The 18,595-nt window shown below is 40.7% G+C and overlaps 1 protein-coding gene and 1 non-coding gene across 3 annotated transcripts in view; one reads left to right on the top strand and one right to left on the bottom strand.

Moving 5' to 3' along the window:
- Nucleotides 1-18,595, top strand: part of LOC134483923 (glyceraldehyde-3-phosphate dehydrogenase-like) — a 470,368-nt gene that overhangs the window by 145,393 nt on the left and 306,380 nt on the right. The window lies entirely within an intron of this gene.
- LOC120099018 (small nucleolar RNA SNORA17) lies at nucleotides 11,646-11,778 on the bottom strand. Its single transcript, XR_005497850.1, has one exon. It is a non-coding gene; the product is annotated as a small nucleolar RNA SNORA17 (small nucleolar RNA).

Here is an 18,595-nt window from a genome sequence, read left to right as displayed (position 1 = left end):
GATTGGGGATGTTGGCCTGGAAACCGGGAAGGGGAATAACAATAGAAATGTAATTAGGAAATACTCAAGTTAATAAAGGGGGAAAAAAAGGAAAAAAATAAAATAATTATAGGCTTTGTAGGAAGTAATTCTGTATATTCTTGTAAAAGTAAAATGGGCATCTGCTTTAATAAAACAATAATCATTCTTAATTCATGTCCTTAATAAATGCTCACATGCTCAAGGATAGCCACTGCTACAATGGACTCAGTAAGGAGTGGTTTGTTGTTAACTAAAGATCAAACAAAAGAGGAGTGCATGACAATATGTCAGTGAAACTTTACACTGAAGCTATGAAAGTGACACAATTATTTATATGTTAATTTAATATTTAATACTTATGTGTTGAGTGTGTTTGTGGCTGTCTTTGTGCTTAAGTGTATACATGTATACTACATTTATTTTACCAATTCGCCACTCCATATCCAGATGCCTATGAAGATCAGAAGAAGGCACTGGATTCCCTTGAATGGGAGCTACAGATAATTGTGTGATGCTGTGTGGGTGCCATGTGGTGCACTCCGGTAAACTTGGATCCAGAGTTTTCTTTCCAGTCCCAGTTGTTGGTTTTTAAATGAGTACTTCCTATACTGAAAGGAATATTTTATAATTTAAGGCACGCAGGCACTGTTTTTTTCAATAATTGATCTCAAATACCAATCAATAACTACTATTGAATGGTCTTGCTCTGAAGATAAAAGTTTTTTATGTACTTCAAAGACATAGGATATTGATGGTTATCATTATATACATTGCTGAATGATTTGGTTACTGCATATAAGAATCTAAATATACAAAGGAAATATTTCAATATTGTTGATGTATTCCAGTGTTAAAGTTTCTCCCTAGCACGAATGTAGGACAGCAGTCCATCCATACCAAATGATGAGTTTTAATAGGGATCTCTCTCTCTCTCTCTCTCTCTCTCTCTCTGTGTGTGTGTGTGTGTGTGTGTGTGTGTGTGTGTGCACAAGTGTTCATATCCTGTCATCTGAATAAAATTTAATACACAAGAAAATAATTTCACATACAAAATTCATAATATGTGTTAAAGTTGCTACAAATTGGAATTTTTTCTCACTGCTACTGACACATTTAATGTGTGTAGACAATAACTAGTAATTACCATGAAGAATCTGTCATATTTATATGCCTTGTGATAATAACTCATTTCTCTGTTAACTACCCTGAAGATATAATGATAAATTTGTATAAGTTTCTGTGGAAAAAACATTCCTAACACCATTATGTACAATTGAGAAATTTTTGAAAGCAATTTAAGCACAAAGGTTCGTGAATATTTACAAAATGTTTATATAGCCATGTGATGTATTATAATATGCCTGTTAACTTGCTGTTAATAAATTTTTACTTTTACATTAAAAAAAAACTTCCCAACCAAAAAAAAAAAAAAAAGCCCAGGGCCAGGTGGATTTAGTTCAGAATTCTATCAGACATTCAAAGAAGACCTGACACCAATATTCCTCAAACTATTCTATAAAATAGAAACAGAAAAAACAGTACCTAATTCATTCAATGAAGCCACAATTATTCTGATACCTAAGCCACACAAGGACCCTATCAAAAAAAGAGAACTTCAGACTAAACTCACTTATGAATATCAATGCAAAAATACTCAATAAAATTCCTGCAAACTGAATCCAAGAACACATCCAAACCATCATTCACCATGATCAAGTAGGCTTCATCCCAGGGATGCAAGGTTGATTCAATATACAAAAATTCATTAACTTAGTCCACCATTTAAACAAATTCAAAAAAAAATCACAAGGTCAGTTCATTAGATGCTGAAAAAGCATTTGACAAAATACAATACCCCTTCATGTTAAAAGTATTGGAGAGATCAGGAATTCAAGACCCATACCTAAACATAATAAGAGCAATTTACTGCAAACCAACAGCCATATCAAAATAAATGGAGAGATACTTGGAGCAATCCCACTAAAATCTGGGGCAAGACAGGATGCCCACTCTCCCCATATCTATTCAATATAGTACTCCAAGTGCTAGCTAGAACAATAAGACAACAAAAAGGGATCCAGGGGACACAAATTGGCAAAGAAGAAATAAAGGTATCACTATTTGCAGATGATATGATAGTGTACATGAGTGACCCCAAAATTCTACCAGAGAACTTCTCCAGCTGGTAAACAATTTCAGCAAAGTGGCTGGATATAAAATTAACTCAAAGAAATCAGCAGCCTTCCTTTATGCAAATGATAGACTGAGAAAGAAATTAGGGAAACAATTCCTTTCACAATAGCTACAGATAACATAAACTATCTTGGGGTAACTCTAACCAAACAAGGGAAAGACCATTATGATAAGAACTTCAAGTCTCTCAAGAAAGAAATCAAAGAAGATCTCAGAAAATGGAGAGATCTCCCATGCTCATGGATTAACATAGTAAAAATGGTCATCCTACCAAAGGCAATCTATAGATTCCATGCAATCCATATCAAAATCCCAACACAATTCATCAAAGACATGGAAAGAACAATTCTCAAATTCATCTGGAAAGGCAAAAAACAAAACAAAACAAAACAAAACAAAAACAAAAACAAAAAAAACCAGAATAATGAAAGCAATTCTTAACAATAAAAGAATGGCTGGGGGAATCACCATCCTTGACCTCAAGCTCTACTACAGAGCAACAGTGATTAAAAACTGCATGATATTGGTATAGAGACAGACAGGCTGATCAATAGAATTGAATTGAAGACTCAGAAATGAAACTACACACCTACACACACTTGATCTTTGACAAAGAAGCCAAAAATATACAATGGAAAAAAAGAAAGCATCTTCAATAAATGGTGCTGGTCTAATTGGATGTCTGTATGTAGAAAAATGAAAATAGGGGTTGGGGATTTAGCTCAGCGGTAGAGCACTTGCCTAGCAAGCGCAAGGCCCTGGGTTCGGTCCCCAGCTCCGAAAAAAAGAGAAAAAAAATGAAAATAGGCCCATATTTGTCACCATGCACAAAGTTCAAGTCCAAGTGGATCAAGGACCTCAACATAAAACCATATACACTGAATCTAATAAAAGAGAAAGTGGGAACGAACCTCGAACTCATTTGCACAGGCAGAATTTTCCCAAATAGAACCCCAATGGCTCATGATCTAAGAGCAAGAATTGATAAATGGGACCTCATGAAATGGGAAGGCTTTGTAAGGCAAAGGACATAGTCAATAAGACAAATCAGCATTCTACAGATTGGGAAAAAATCTTCACTAACCCCACATCTAATAGAGGGCTAATATTCAAAATATATAAAGAACTCAAGAAGCTGACCACCAAGAAACCAAACAACCCAATCAAAAAATGGTGTGTAGAACTAAACCAAGAATTCACAATAGAGGAATCTTGAATGGCTGAGAAGCACCTAAAGAAACGTTCAAAGTCCTTCGTGATCAGAGAAATGCAAATCAAAATGACCCTGAGATTCCACCTTATACAAGACAGAATGGCTAAGACAGGTGGCAACATATGTTGTAGAGGATGTGGAGAAAGAGGCACACTCCTCCATTGCTGGTGGGAATGCAAACTGGTACAACCACTCTGGAAATCAATTTAGAGGTTCCTCAGAAAATTGGAAATAGACCTACCTAAAGATCCAGAAATACCACTCTTGGGAATATACCCCAAAGATGCCCCACCATGCCACCAGGGCACATGTTCCACTATGTTCATAGCAGTCTTGTTTGTGATAGCCAGAAGCTGGAAAGAACCCAGATGTCCCAGGACAGAAGAATGGATACAGAAAATGTGCTTCATTTACACAAGACAATACAACTCAGCTATTAAGAACGAGGGTATCCTGAGTTTTGCAGGCAAATGGATGGAACTAGAAAATGTCATCCTGAGTGAGGTAACTTAGACTCGAAAGGACATGCATGGTATGTTCTCACTAATAAATGGATATTAGCCAAAAAAAAGTACAGAATACCCAAGATGCAGTCCACAGAACACAAAAAGTTCAACAAGCTGAAGGACCCAAAGTGAAGAGACCTCAGTCCCTCTTGGGAGGAAGTAGAAAGCAACCACAAGGAGGGAGGGAGGGAGGGATGGGGAGGGAAAGGGCATGGGGGTTGGGGGAGAGGGGAACATGCTCTGGTATTGGGTGGGAGAAGCTCTGAGGGCCAGCGGAGAGAATGGAAACAGGCGACCTCAGGAGGAAGGAGGTTGGGAGGACCCTCTAGAATGTACCAGAGATCTGGGAAATGAGAGACTCTCAGGACCCAAAAGGGAGGACCTTAGATGAAAGGCACTACAGTGGGGAGAGGGAACTTATTGAACCCGCCTCCAGCACAAAGACAGGGCATCAAGTGAGGGATGGGGCTGCTATCCCACAGTCAAAGCTCTGACCCATAATTCTTCCTGTCTGAAAGAAATGCAGGGATAGAAATGGAGAAGAGCCTGAGGAAAAGCAGATCCAGCGACAGGCCCAAAGTGGGTTCCAGCTCAAGGGAAGGCCCCAAGACCTGACACCATTACTGAAGCTGTAAGGGCCCTCACAAAAAGGAACCTACCATGACTGTTCTCCAAATGACCCAACAAGCATCCGAAAGAGTCAGATGCAGATATGTCAACCAACGTACAGAAACTGCTGGCCCCTCTGGTTGCATTAAGGAAAAGCTGAAGAAAGCTGAGGACGAGGGCGACTCTGTAGGAAGACCAGCAGTCTCAATTAACCTGGATCCCTGAGATCTCTCAGACACTGGATCACCAACCAGGCAGCATACAGCAGCTGAGATGAGGTCTCCAACACATATACAGCCGAGGACTGCCAGGTCTGGGTTCAGTTAGAAAAGTTGCACCTAACCCTCAAGAGACTAAAGGTCCCAGTAAGTTTAGAGGTCTGGTGCCGAAGGTGGGATGGGGACATCCTTGTAAAGATGGGGTTGGGGGGTTATGGGATGTGGAACCCTGGGGGGGGGGGTCCTGGAGGGGAATAAAATATGGAGTGTAAAAATAAAGAAAAAGAAGAAACTACTTTAAAAGGTAAATAAGGTGGAAAAAGGAGTGCCTTGTATTAGAAATAGCAATTTGTTTTTTAAAATGTACGCTAATCTATTTTTCTTAAGATGTCTAAAATAAATAGCTCCAGATAAATGGTATTTTAGCTAATAAAAAAGATGTTGCTTCTTTGCATCTCTCCGACTTTAAGTAAAAACACAGTTGAGAAAGGCAGAGACTGTCTTGCAGGGACACCTGCTTTCTGTACGGTCTCCCTCAGCTATTTCACGTTCCATCAGTCAAAGAGCCACTTTCCCCGGGGTGCCACAAGGGAGGAGTTCCAGTTAAAATACTGCATGATATTCAGGACTTTGTATTCCTTCTCACTATTTTCCTCCTTGACCCTTGAGCTGCCAAAGAGGGGGAAATTATATGCTCTAATTTCATGGAAATAATGTTAGAACAGAACCAAGTGTCTGATATTTGACTTATTAAAATCAATTTACATGACAGATGCAAGACTTAGTAGCTCGTGTTGCCTGAAGATTGGATTGTCTAAGAGCTCCATTTAAACAAGGAAATTTCAGCTCATCTACAATTTAGACATGAACAATAACAAACACAGTAAACTCCTGATCCCTAAGATTTGTTCCAGTTCTGAATGCTTGGTAATTCTACGAGTCTATTGTTTCACAGTTCAGAAACCAGTATAGGTTTAATGTGCTTTGTAGAACAGAATACATATGTCCTATAAGAATATGTAATAATCCAAAAGTGAGGTCATATTTTTCCCTACTGTGAGAGCACAGCTATACGGACCTATAATATGTCTACATAGATACTTGAGATGGCATGGAAAAGAATTTAAAGATTTTTTAAAAAATAAACTCAAATAGATTAAGTGTCCTCCTTTTAAAAAATTGAATTAATAAATGTTCTGGTAAGCCCGAGTTTGGAAGGTGCCATTTTTCTTTTTATCTGATAGTTTTGACATACATGTTCCTGGTTGTTCTTAAGAGAATCCACTGAGGCGGAAAAAGAACACATTCTATTTAGATCAACACTGTGTCTGCAGATAGGAAAATTATGCTTTGCAATTATTTACCAGAGAAATTGACATGCATTCTGGCACTGTTCATACCGGTTTTGGAGGTATGAAGGGTCATGGAGAGCAGCTGAGGCTTGACACTGTGAGAGGCCAGGAGACGCCATCAGTGAAGACCTCAGCAGAACTGAAGGCCCAGGACTGAAGGGGTCATGCAAAGAAGTCGAGGCTTGACACCAGGACGAGAGTCTATGAGAGGCTATTGGTAAAAGTGTAGCCCAGTTGCAGCAGAAGACTTCAGCAGTCGTGTAGATGATAGTACCATGGGATGACCACCAAGAAAAGCAGCAGCAATGAAGTGGAACCAGCCAGAGCCTAGACGATAAACTGTGTGTACCGGTGGCCAGAGCTAGAGAAGTGACCCAAGCCCTCTGGAGGAGCCCAGAAGATCATGTGTGGATCCCAGACATTGGACAGTGAGTTTTTTATACTGTTGGAATTTATTTTTACTGGTTCATATTGTGGCTGTGCCCTGATGCATCCCTCTTAAAGAGGGCATTTAATTTAATTTTGATTTTTACAGGGGTTTACAATTGAAAGGCCTTGAACTTTTAAAAGAGAGTTTGGATTTTTAGCGAGATTGCATATCTTAAAGAGACTGAATTTTTTTTTTTACATTTTCTTTTGTTTTACTTATTTACTTTACATCTGCTCACTGCTCCCCTCCTGTTATCTCCTGCCATAATCCTTCCTCCTTCCTCCTCTCCTTTTCCTCTGAGCAGGTGAGGGCTATCCTAGATATTCTGGCACATCACATCTGCTAGGTAGGCACATCTTCTCCCACTGAGGCCAGACAAGACAGCCCAGCTAGAAGAAGATATTCAACACACAGGCTACAGGTTTTGAGTTAGTCCCCTGCCCCAGTTGCTTGAGACCCACATGAGGATCAAGCTACACATCTTCAAGAGACTGAAACTTCAATGCGTTTTCATTTAAAGTTTAAAGTAAAGACTGTGGGACTTTTAAAGTTATTTGTTTTTAATGTGAGATCTTGGGACTGAATAAGAAAGAAAGGGTTGTAGCTTAATAGTGATCATGTTTGTGTGTCAAGCTGACAAGGGGTCAGTTGTACTGCCTGGTTTCATGTGACAGTTTGACACAAGTTAGAGCCACCAGAGAGGGAGAGGAGAGAAAAGGGTTGGGGAAGCAGAGGAAGAGGAAGAAGATGAGGATGATCAGGAAGCAGGAACAGCAGCTGAGCTCTAGCATGTCGGCAGAGTCCCTACTTAGCTCTCAGAAAACTTTTGGTTCAATTCTTAGCTCTTGCACACATACAGACACACACATACAGACACACACACACACACACACACACACACACACACACACTCATGCAGCCCCCCGCCACATGCAGGCATGGATACACACACAGCAAGTAACAGTGGAAAGCGACAGGGATGACAACTGTTCAGTTGTTAATCATGACAATCACCAAGTATCCAGAACACTGACACGGAGCAGTGAAGATAGCATTTTGGCTCCATCAATCACTCTTACAGCTCCCAAGTACCTGCTCACTTCCTTTAAGCATTTACCTACATGTAAACCCGTGGCATAGTCTGCCTGGCAGATTTATAATACTGTCACTTCAAGAACATTGTGTAAATGTCATCAGATGGTATCAGAAATTTTTTCCCCTTTCATATAATTATCTGGTGACTTTCCAGGCTGATGTGTGTCTTAGTGGATTACTCCTTTCTACTGTATTCCAAGGTGTAGGTACACAGGTGTTTGTTTACCCACCAAAGGACAACATGGTCGTTTCCTTATTTGAGCTAGTATCTAAAGACACACACAGACACACACATTTGTGCACAGGCTTTCCAGTGACCATAGGGTGGCCCTTACCTGGGGTAAATGACTGGGAAAATGAGCGGGACCATGCAGTCGCTGTAGACATTCTCTTTAAAAACAGTCGAACTCGTCTTGTGCACAGCTCTACCACTCTCCGTAGCTAACATTGATGTGGTCATTTCCCACTCCCTCAGTAATGCTTGCACTGTTTTAAACTTCCAGTCACGCTAAAAGATGTACAGTGATATCTTATCTTCGCTTTAATTTTGCATTTCTGTTTTCCTAATTAATGTGCTTCTTTGATGACTGTACTCTCTTTCTTGAGATGGGCTCTGTGTGTCTTTGCCTGCTCCCTAATTGGAATGCATATGCCGTTGTATTTTAAGCACTTTTCAAATATGCTTTATAGACAATGATTCCTTGTTAGATAAGTGATTTGTAAATAGTTTCTCCCACTCTTTGGATAGAAAGTATTTTCATCCCTTAACAGGGTCTCTCATGGAACAAATGTTGACATTTTGACGAAGTCTAACATGTCATTCCTTTTGCTCATGCCCTTGGGGTCAATTCTAAGAACAAAGGATCCCACCATCCAGTCATAAAGATTGTTTCCTACATTTTCTAAAAGTTTTTAATTTTAGCTTTCATTTTTTTATTCCACAACATGCTTAAAAATTACAATGTTTAGAAGAAGCTGTGGGACTTGGATTAAGGTTCACATTTTGCTTCAGGTGACCAAAGCACTGGTTTTTTATTTGTTTGTTTGACTTTGTTTTTTTGTGGGTGTTTTTGGAAAAAATATTTTTAAAAAAATCCCCCAAATGGTCTTTCCTCCACAGAATTGCTTTTGGACTGTTGTTAACAGAGCACACCTTGGTGTGCTCTAGGCTTTCTGTCGTATTTCTCTCATTTGTCTCTACTGTCTGACTGTGTCACATGGGTTTTCTCACTGTGGCTATGACTTCAGATTAGCTGGCAATCTGAACTCTTTACTCCTTTCTTTCAAAAATTGCTTTGGCTGTTGGTGTCATTCCCTTTTCATATTAACTTTCATGCAACTTGTCTGTAGCCACACCAAGAAAAAATCTTATTGGAATTTTGCCAATCTTATTGGAATTTGTATATTGATTTAGGAAAAACTGATGGCTATACTCTGTGGGGGTCTTCCGATCCATGGACAACATGGTAAGTGATTCTATTCAGTTCTTCAATCTCTTTAGCATCATTGTGTACTTTCAGCACATAAATTCTCATATGTTTTAGTAGAGTTATTCCCACATGCTTCCCATTTTGAGTGGCATCACATTTTTAATTCTGTATTTATATGTTCATTGCCAATTTCTAGAAAAATAACTGGCTTTTGCATTTGCGCTGTGGACCTCCTGACCCATTTACTACTTTAAGGAGGATTCTGAAACAACCTGAGAAGAACAGGCACAGCTTTATTTCTAACGTTCTAATATACATATGCCTTTTGTGTTACAGAATTGACGAGTTTTTAGACGTCCAGTTGCCCCATGGCAGTGTGCGACATTATTTGATTAGTCTCTAGCACCATCGTTTTAGCCATCCCCCCCAACCCCAGACTTACTGATAACAAATTGTGTTTCAGTTGTTTCTCTTCTGGTTTACCTAGTAATGGAAACTTAAAATATATTCTTGCCAGGCATCGTCTTCAACCTCAGCACTTGGGAGGCAAAGGCAGGAAGACTCTGTGGGCTAGTGTGCTCTACGTTGTGAGTTCAAGGTCAGCCATGACTACATTCTCTGTCTTAAACAAAACAAAACAAAACAAAACAAAACAACAGAACAGAACAAAACAAAACCCAGAACCTCAGAAATCAAAAAACTGTGCTGTTATATGATGTACCTTTTTATTATGATGTGTTTTTTGTTTGTTTGCTTCTGTTTTTGTTTTCTCATGTCCCTGTGTAAATTGGTTTACTTATTTTTGTTGTGAAATTTATTAAAAAGGTCTATATAAAAAGCTCTACTTGACATATACTCTGCAAAATATTTTATATTAATTTGTTAGTTTTATCATTTTATTTGTACATGGACATTATGTAACATATATATATATATATATATATATATTAATATAATATGAACATTATTCTCTCTCCTCCTTTCCATTGCTCTGATACCCTGTTCAGTCCAACTAATCTTTCCAACTATCAAGTACTCTGGTTCTGTTTTTAATCTTTTTATCAGTTCTTTGTGGATTTCACATCATTCACCCTAATCCCACTTATCTCTGCCTCCCCCTCATACTTGCTCTCCACCTTTGCAACCTCCCACAAAGCCCAAGGGAGAAAATCCAACCTTACTGTACAAGCTGCAGTGTGCTGCAGTGGATCATGCATACCCTTGGCTCAACTCCTCTGCTTGCAAAGGTTCAGTCTGGTGCCCGTCCTCTGGCCTCTGTCAGTACTAGAACATCACCGGGCCTCTTCTCATAGATCCTGTCTGTTGCCCTGTGTCATGGAGCTCCTGTACTTCTGTTATCTGTAGGACCAGCCCCTTCATGCACTCCAGCAGTTCGTTGGTAGGGTAGAGGTCAAGGTGGGCCAATTGAAAGCCATGGATCTGGGTCCTAGAACTATCTGAACTGGTCAGAAAGTAGGCTTTCCCACTCTCACATCCTAGGGGTCAGCTCGCCAGCAACCTTCACAGCCAGTGCCAGCTCTATGCTGCTGCCCAAGTGAGGTGCAGAAAGTGAGAGACATGACAGTTCCCCCACTCTCATCATCCGGGAGTCAATTCTCCCACCCGCCATAGACGGCAAGGAGTGAGGGAAAAGTGGAAGGCACCTCTCCCTCCTCCATGCCGTGCTACTGCACATCACACAGGAGGCATCACTGGATTTCTCATGCTTATTCCCCTAGGGCTGGCTCACCTCTAAGCCCCACACCCAGGGCAAGCTCTACCATGCTGCCCAGGTGACAGGCAGGGCCCACTTGTTTTTTAACTGCTGCATCAGGTGAAGGGCAGGGACAGCTCTCCTGTTCTAATGTCCTCAGGGCTAGCTCTCCTGCCTGCTGTGGGTGGCAAAGGGCAACAGGGTGGATCTCTCCCTCACCCAAGTCACTACATGGGCAGGAAAGTGGTGGGACCTGCTCTCCCACACTCATGCTCTTAGGGCTGCCTTACCTGTGCCCCTGCCACCAAGGTCAGTTCTACTGTGCTGCCCAGGTAAAGTACAGAGCCCACTCTCCCAAGTGCCGCAGGTGGCAAGGGGCAGGGATAGCTTTTCTGCTCTCATAACCCCAGTGCCATGTCTTACACCTGTTACAAATGGTGAGAATTCAGTGGGGAAGAGGCTGTCTTTCCCTTGTCCACTCCACTGCCTGGAAGATGAGTGGCAAGGCCAGCTTTCCCAGGTTTGTATCAATAGTCCCTGCTTTGTGCAGACCCTCAACAATTTCTTGCTCTCCTGCCCCTAGGACTAGCTCTCTCACAATGCCTTGGTGAGGGGGTGGGGCAAGTTCTGCACAGCCTTCAGACACCAGCTTATGCAGAGACAGCAGCACAGACTTACGGACATCTGCCTAGCCTTTGGTAGTAACAGACCCTCTGTTGCTGCAGGGCCACAGACCCAGCCAGATGTGGCTCCTTGGTAGCAACACATGCCAGGAAACCAGCATGGCTGTTCCTCTCTACCCTGGAGCGATCAGTTCTGCCTCTGGTACCAGACTAGTGGTTGTCTCAGGCTTGAGTCCCAGGAACTATTAGGCTACTGATCATTCAGATGTATTCAGGTCAGAACACTGAGCATAGACATAGCCTTTCTCCTCCTTGCAATCTATTAATGCACAGGCGACACAGCAGCCACACCTGCAGGACCTGCAGAGTACTAGGGACTTTTTAAAATTCCCTCTGCAGTGGGGAGATTAGACTATTTGAAAGTAATAAAGGGGAGAGCTGAACACCCAGAAGTACAGACATCCTGAGACCACAGGACAGACTGCCACTTCCGCACACCTCTGCCACATCACTGGTCCAAGGGGAAACTGTACAGTGCCTCTGGACACAGAAATAAAGGAACAGTCAGCTGCCAGTACTTGTGGTTCTGGTCTGCACCAGGATGGAACTGAACTGGCCAAACACTTCCCTGAACCCAAATCCCATGGAGGAGAGAGCTGGACCCTCAAAAGTGTGGACACTCCTGAGAAGTTAGAGGAGACATCCCTCTGCCCACATTCCAGACCCAAGGGGGAATCGCCTAGTGCTAACTGTGCCCCCTGGGTGCAAGGACCTAGGAGCAATTGGGGGCAGGACCCTTCTGATTCCTGCCCACGCCTAGAGCTGGAAGACAGTCTCCAGGAGCACTGACACACCTGAAATCGGAGCACCTGTTCTCAGAAAAGGCTGAAGGAAAACAGTTCTACTGGAGCTGACACAGAGGCCTACAGCAGGGTCAAGTCACTCTCAGAAACAGCAAGACAAGCAAACACCAGAGACAAGCCAATGGCTAGAGGCAAGTGCAGGAGCCTAAGCAACAGAAACCAAGACGACTTGGCATCATCACAGCCCAGTTCTCCCAACAAAGAAAATACTGGATATCCAAACACATTGGAAAAGCAAGATTAGATTTAAAATCACATTTCATGATAATGATGGAGGACTTTAAGAAGGACATAAAGAACTCCATTAAAGAAATGCAGGAAAACACAAGTAAACAAGTGGAAGCCCTTAAAGGGGAAACACAAAAATCCCTGAAAGAACTACAGGAAAACACAACCAAGCAGATGAAGGAATTGAACTAAACTGTTCAGGATTTAAAAATGGAAATAGAAACAATAAAGAAACCACAAAGGGACACAACCCTGAATATAGAAAACCTAAGGAAGAGACAAGGAGTCATAGATACAAGCATCACCAAGAGAATACAAGAGATAGAAGAGAGAATCTCAGGGGCAGAAGATACCATAGAAAACATCCACACAATTGTCAAAGATAATGTAAAACACAAAAAGCTCCTAGTCCAAAACATCCAGGAAATTCAGGACACAATGAGAAGATCAAATCTAAGGATAATAGTTATAGAAGAAAGTGAAGACTCCCAACTTAAAGGGACAGTAAATATATTCAACAAATTATAGAAGACAACTTCCCTAACCCAAAGAAAGAGATGCCCATAAACATACAAGAAGTCTATAGAACTCCAAATAGATTGGACCAGAAGAGAAATTCCTCCTGTCACATAATAGTCAAAACATCAAATGTACGAAACAAAGAAAGAATATTAAAAGCAGTAAGGGAAAAAGGTCAAGTGACATATAAAGACAGACCTATAAGAATTACACCAGACTTCTCACCAGAGACTATGAAAGCCAGAAGATCCTGGACAGTTGTCATACAGACCCTAAGAGAACACAACTGCTATCCCAGATTACTGTATCCTGCAAAACTCTCAATTAACATAGATGGAGAAACCAAGATATTCCATGACAAAACCAAATTTACACAATATCTTCCTACAAATCCAGCCCTACAAAGGATAATGGATGGAAAACTCCAACACAAGGAGAGAAACTACACTGTACAGAAAGCAGGAATATAATCTCCTTGTAAAGAAATCAAAAGAGAAACACACAAACATAATTCCACCCCTAACAACAAAAATAATAGGAACCAACAATCACCATTCCTTAATATCTCTCAACATCAATGGACTCAATTCCCCAATAAAAAGACATAGACTAACAGACTGGATACATAAAGAGGACCCAGCATTTTGCTGCATTCAGGAAACATGCCTCAGAGAAAAAAACAGACACTACCTCAGAGGAAATGGCTGGAAAATAACTTTCCAAGCAAATGGCCTGAAGAAACAAGCTTGAGTCACCGTTCTAATATCGAATAAAATTGACTTTCAACCAAAAGACATAAAAAAGATAAGGAAGGACACTTCATATTCATCAGAGGAAAAATCCACCAAGATGAACTCTCAATCCTAAATATCTATGCTCCAAAATGCAAGGGCACCTACGTTCATAAAAGAACCCTTACTAAAGCTCAAAACACACATTGTATCTCACACATCCCACTCTTATAAATGGTCAGATCATAGAAACAGAAATTAAACAGAGACATAGAGAAACTAACAGAAGTTATGAACCAAAAGGATTTAACAGATACTTATAGAGCATTCCATCCTAAAACAAAAGGATATACCTTCTTCTCAGCACCTCATGGTACCTTCTCCAAAATTAATCATATAATCAGTCACAAAACAGGCCTCAACAAATGCAGGAAGATAGAAATAATTCCAAGCATCCTATCAGATCACCATGCACTAAGACTGGTCTTCAATAACAACAATAAGAACAGAAAGCACACATGTACATGGACGTTGAACAATGCTCTACTTAACGACAACTTGGTCAAGGAAGAAATAAAGAAAGAAATTAAAGACTTCTTAGAATTTAATGAAAATGAAGATACAACATTCCCAAACTTATGGGACACAATGAAAGGGGTACTAAGAGGAAAACTCATAGCTCTGAGTGCCTGCAGAAAGAAACAGGAGAGAGCATATATCAGCAGCTTGACAGCACACCTAAAAGCTCTACAACAAAAATAAATAAATAAACCCAAGAGGAGTAGAAGCAGGAAATAATCAAACTCAGAGCTGAAATCAACCAAGTAGAAATGAAAAGAACTATACAAAGAATCAACAAAACCAGGAGCTGGTTCTTTGAGAAAATCAACAAGATAGATAAACCCTTAGCCAGACTAACCAGAGGTCACAGAGTGTGTATCCAAATTAAGAAAATCAGAAGTGAAAAGGGAGACATAGCAACAGAATCTGAAGAAATTGAAAAAAATCATCAGATCCTACTACAAAAGCCTATATTCAACAAAACTGGAAAATCTGGAGGAAATGGACAATTTTCTAGACAGATACCAGGTACCAAAGTTAAATCAGAAACAGATAAACCATCTAAACAGTCCCATATCTCCTAAAGAAATAGAAGCAGTTATTAAAAGTCTCCCGACCAAAGAAAGCCCAGAACCAAATGGGTTCAGTGCAGAATTCTATCAGACCTTCATAGAAAACCTCATACCAATACTGTCCAAACTATTCCACAAAATAGAAACAGACGGAGCACTACCAAATTCCTTCTACGAAGCCACAATTACTCTTATACCTAAACCACACAAAGACCCAACAAAGAAAGAGAACTTCAGACCATTTTCCCTTATGAATATTGACACAAAAATACTCATTAAAATTTTTACAACCTGAATCCAAGAACACATCAAAACAATCATCCATCATGGTCAAGTAGGCTTCATCACAGGGATGCAGGGATGGTTTAATATATGGAAATCTATCAACGTAATCCACTATATAAACAAGGTCAAAGATAAGAAAGATATGATCATTTCATTAGATGCTGAGAAAGCATTTGGCAAAATTCAACATGATAAAAGTCCTCTTCATGATAAAAGTCCTGGAAAAGTCAGGAATTCAAGGCCCATACCTAAACATAGTAAAAGCAATATACAGCAAACCAGTAGCCAACATCAAACTAAATAGAGAGAAACTTGAAGCAATCCCACTAAAATCAGAAAATAGACAAGGCTGCCCACTCTCTCCCTACTTATTCAATATAGTCCTCAAAGTCCTAGCCAGAGCAATCAGACAACAAAAGGAGGTCAAAGGGATACAAATTGGAAGGGAAGAAGTCAAATTATCACTATTTGCAGATGATATGATAGTATACTGAAGTGACCCCAAAAGTTCCAACAGAGAACTACTTAACCTGATAAACATCTTCAGCAAAGTGTTGGGGTATAAAATTAAGTCAGACAAATCAGTAGCCTTCCTCTACTCAAAGAATAAACAGGCTGAGAAAGAAATGAAAGAAATGACACCCTTCACAATAGTCCCAAATAATATAAAATATCTTGGTGTGACTTTAACCAAGCAAGTGAAAGATCTGTATGACAAGAGCTTCAAGTCTCTGAAGAAAGAAATTGAGGAAGATCTCAGAAGATGGAAAGATCTCCCATGCTCCTGGATTGGCAGGATTAATATAGTAAAAATGGCCATTTTACCAAAAGCAATCTACACATTCAATGCACTCCCCATCCAAATTCAAAAGCAACTTGCAAATTCATTTGGAATAACAAAAAACCAGGATAGTGGAAAACTATACTCAACAATAAAAGAATTTCTTGGAGAATCACCATCCCTGACTTCAAGCAGTATTACAGAGCAATTGTCATAAAAACTGTGTAGTATTGGTACAGAGACAGTCAGATAGATCAGTGGAACAGAATTGAAGACCCAGAAATGAACCCACACACCTGTGGGCACTTAGCTTAAGTCCAAGTGGATCAAGGACCTCCACATCAAACCAGATACATTCAAACTAATAGAAGAAAGAGTGGTGCAGAGTCTCGAACACATGGGCACTGGGAAAATTTCCTTAACAAAACACCAATGGCTTATGCTCTAAGGTCAAGAATCAACAAATGGGACCTCATAAAATTGCAAAGCTTCTCTAAGGCAAAGGACACTGTCATTAGGACAAAACGGCAACCAACAGATAGGGAAAAGATGTTTACCAATCCTACAACAGATAGAGGGCTAATATCCAAAAATACATAGAATTCAAAAAGTTAGGCTCCAGAGAACCAAATCACCCTATTAAAAATGGGGTACAGAGCGAAACAAAACATTCTCAGCTGAGGAATATCGAATGGCTGAGAAGCACCTAAAGAAATGTTCAACATCCTTAGTCATCAGGGAAATGCAAATCAAAACAACCCTGAGATTCCACCTCACACCAGTCAGAATGACTAAGATCAAAAACTCAGGTGATAGCAGATGCTGGCAAGGATGCAGAGAAAGAGGAACACTCCTCCATTGCTAGTGGGATTGCAGACTGGTACAACCATTCTGGAAATCAGACTGGAAATTCCTCAGAAAATTGGACATTCTACTACCTGAGGACCCAGCTATACCTCTCTTAGGCATTTACCCAAAACATAATCCAACATACAACATAGACACATGCTCCACTATGTTCATAGCATGCTATTTGTAATAGCCAGAAGCTGGAAAGAACCCAGATGCCCTTCAACAGAGGAATGGATACAGAAAATGTGGTACATCTACACAATGGAGTACTATTCAGCTATCAAAAACAACGACTTCATGAAATTCATAGGCAAGTGGAATGAACTAGAAAATATCATCCTGGGGCTGGAGAGATGGCTCAGCGGTTAAGAGCACCCAACTACTCTTCCAGAGGTCCTGAGTTCAGAGTTCAATTCCCAGCAACTACATGGTGGCTCACAACCATCTGTAAAGAGATCCGATTCCCTCTTCTGGAGTATCTGAAGACAGCTACAGTGTACTTATATATAATAAATGAATAAATCTTTAAAAAACAAGAAAATATCATCCTGAGTGAGGTAACCCAATCACAGAAAAACATACTTGATATGCATTCATTGATAAATGGATATTAGCCCAAAAGCTTGAATTACCCAAGATGCAGTCCACAGACCACAGGAAGCTCAAGAATAAGGATGACCAAAATTCGGATGTTCCCACTCCTTCTTGAAAGGGGAAAAAATATCTATAGAAGGAGATATGGAAGCAAAGTTTAGAGAAGCTACTCAAGGAATGGCCATTCAGAGCCTGCTCCACATGTGGCCCATATGTGTACAGCCACCAAAACTAGATAAGATTGATGAATCTAAAAAGTGCAGGCTGAAAGGGACCGGATATAGATTTCTCCTGAGAGACACATCCAGAACATGTCCAACACAGAGGTCAATGCTAGCAGCAAATCACTGAACTGAGAACAGGACCCCATTTAGGGGAATTAGAGGAAGGATTGAAAGAGCTGAAGGGGCTTGCAACCCCATAAGAACAACAATGTCAACCAACCAGAGCTTCCAGGGACTAAACCACTACCCAAAGACTATACATGGACTGACCCAGGGCTCCAACTGCATATGTAGCAGAGAATAACCTTGTTGGGGCACCAGTCGAAGGGGAAGCCCCTGGTCCTGCCAAGGTGGACCCCCAGTGCAGGGGGATGTTGGGGGTGGGCGGTAAGGGAGGTGGATGGGGGAACACCTGTATGGGGGAGTGGGTGGGGTTGCGGGCTTATGGACAGGAAACTGGGAATGGGAGTACCATTTGCAATGTAAGTAAAGAAATACATCTAATAAAAAAATTTTAAAAAGGATATTTAATGCTTGAATTACCCTAGATGCCTAGAACAAATGAAACTCAAGACGGATGATCAAAATGTGAATGCTTCACTCCTTCTTTAAAAGGGGAACAAGAATACCCTTGGCAGGGAAGAGAGAGGCAAAGATTAAAACAGAGACAGAAGGAACACCCATTCAGAGCCTGCCCCACATGTGGCCCATACATATACAGCCACCCAATTAGACAAGATGGATAAAGCAAAGAAGTGCAGACTGACAGGAGCCGGATGTAGATCGCTCCTGAGAGACACAGCCAGAATACAGCAAATACAGAGGCGAATACCAGCAGCAAACCACTGAACTGAGAATAGGTCCCCCGTTGAAGGAATCAGAGAAAGAACTGGAAGAGCTTGAAGGAGCTCGAGACCCCAAAAGTACAACAATGTCAAGCAACCAGAGCTTCCAGGGACTAAGCCACTACCTAAAGACTAT

The sequence above is a fragment of the Rattus norvegicus genome, chromosome 20, assembly GCF_036323735.1.
Source record: "Rattus norvegicus strain BN/NHsdMcwi chromosome 20, GRCr8, whole genome shotgun sequence".
NCBI lineage: Eukaryota > Metazoa > Chordata > Mammalia > Rodentia > Muridae > Rattus > Rattus norvegicus.
This window is presented reverse-complemented; position numbering and strand designations above follow the sequence as displayed.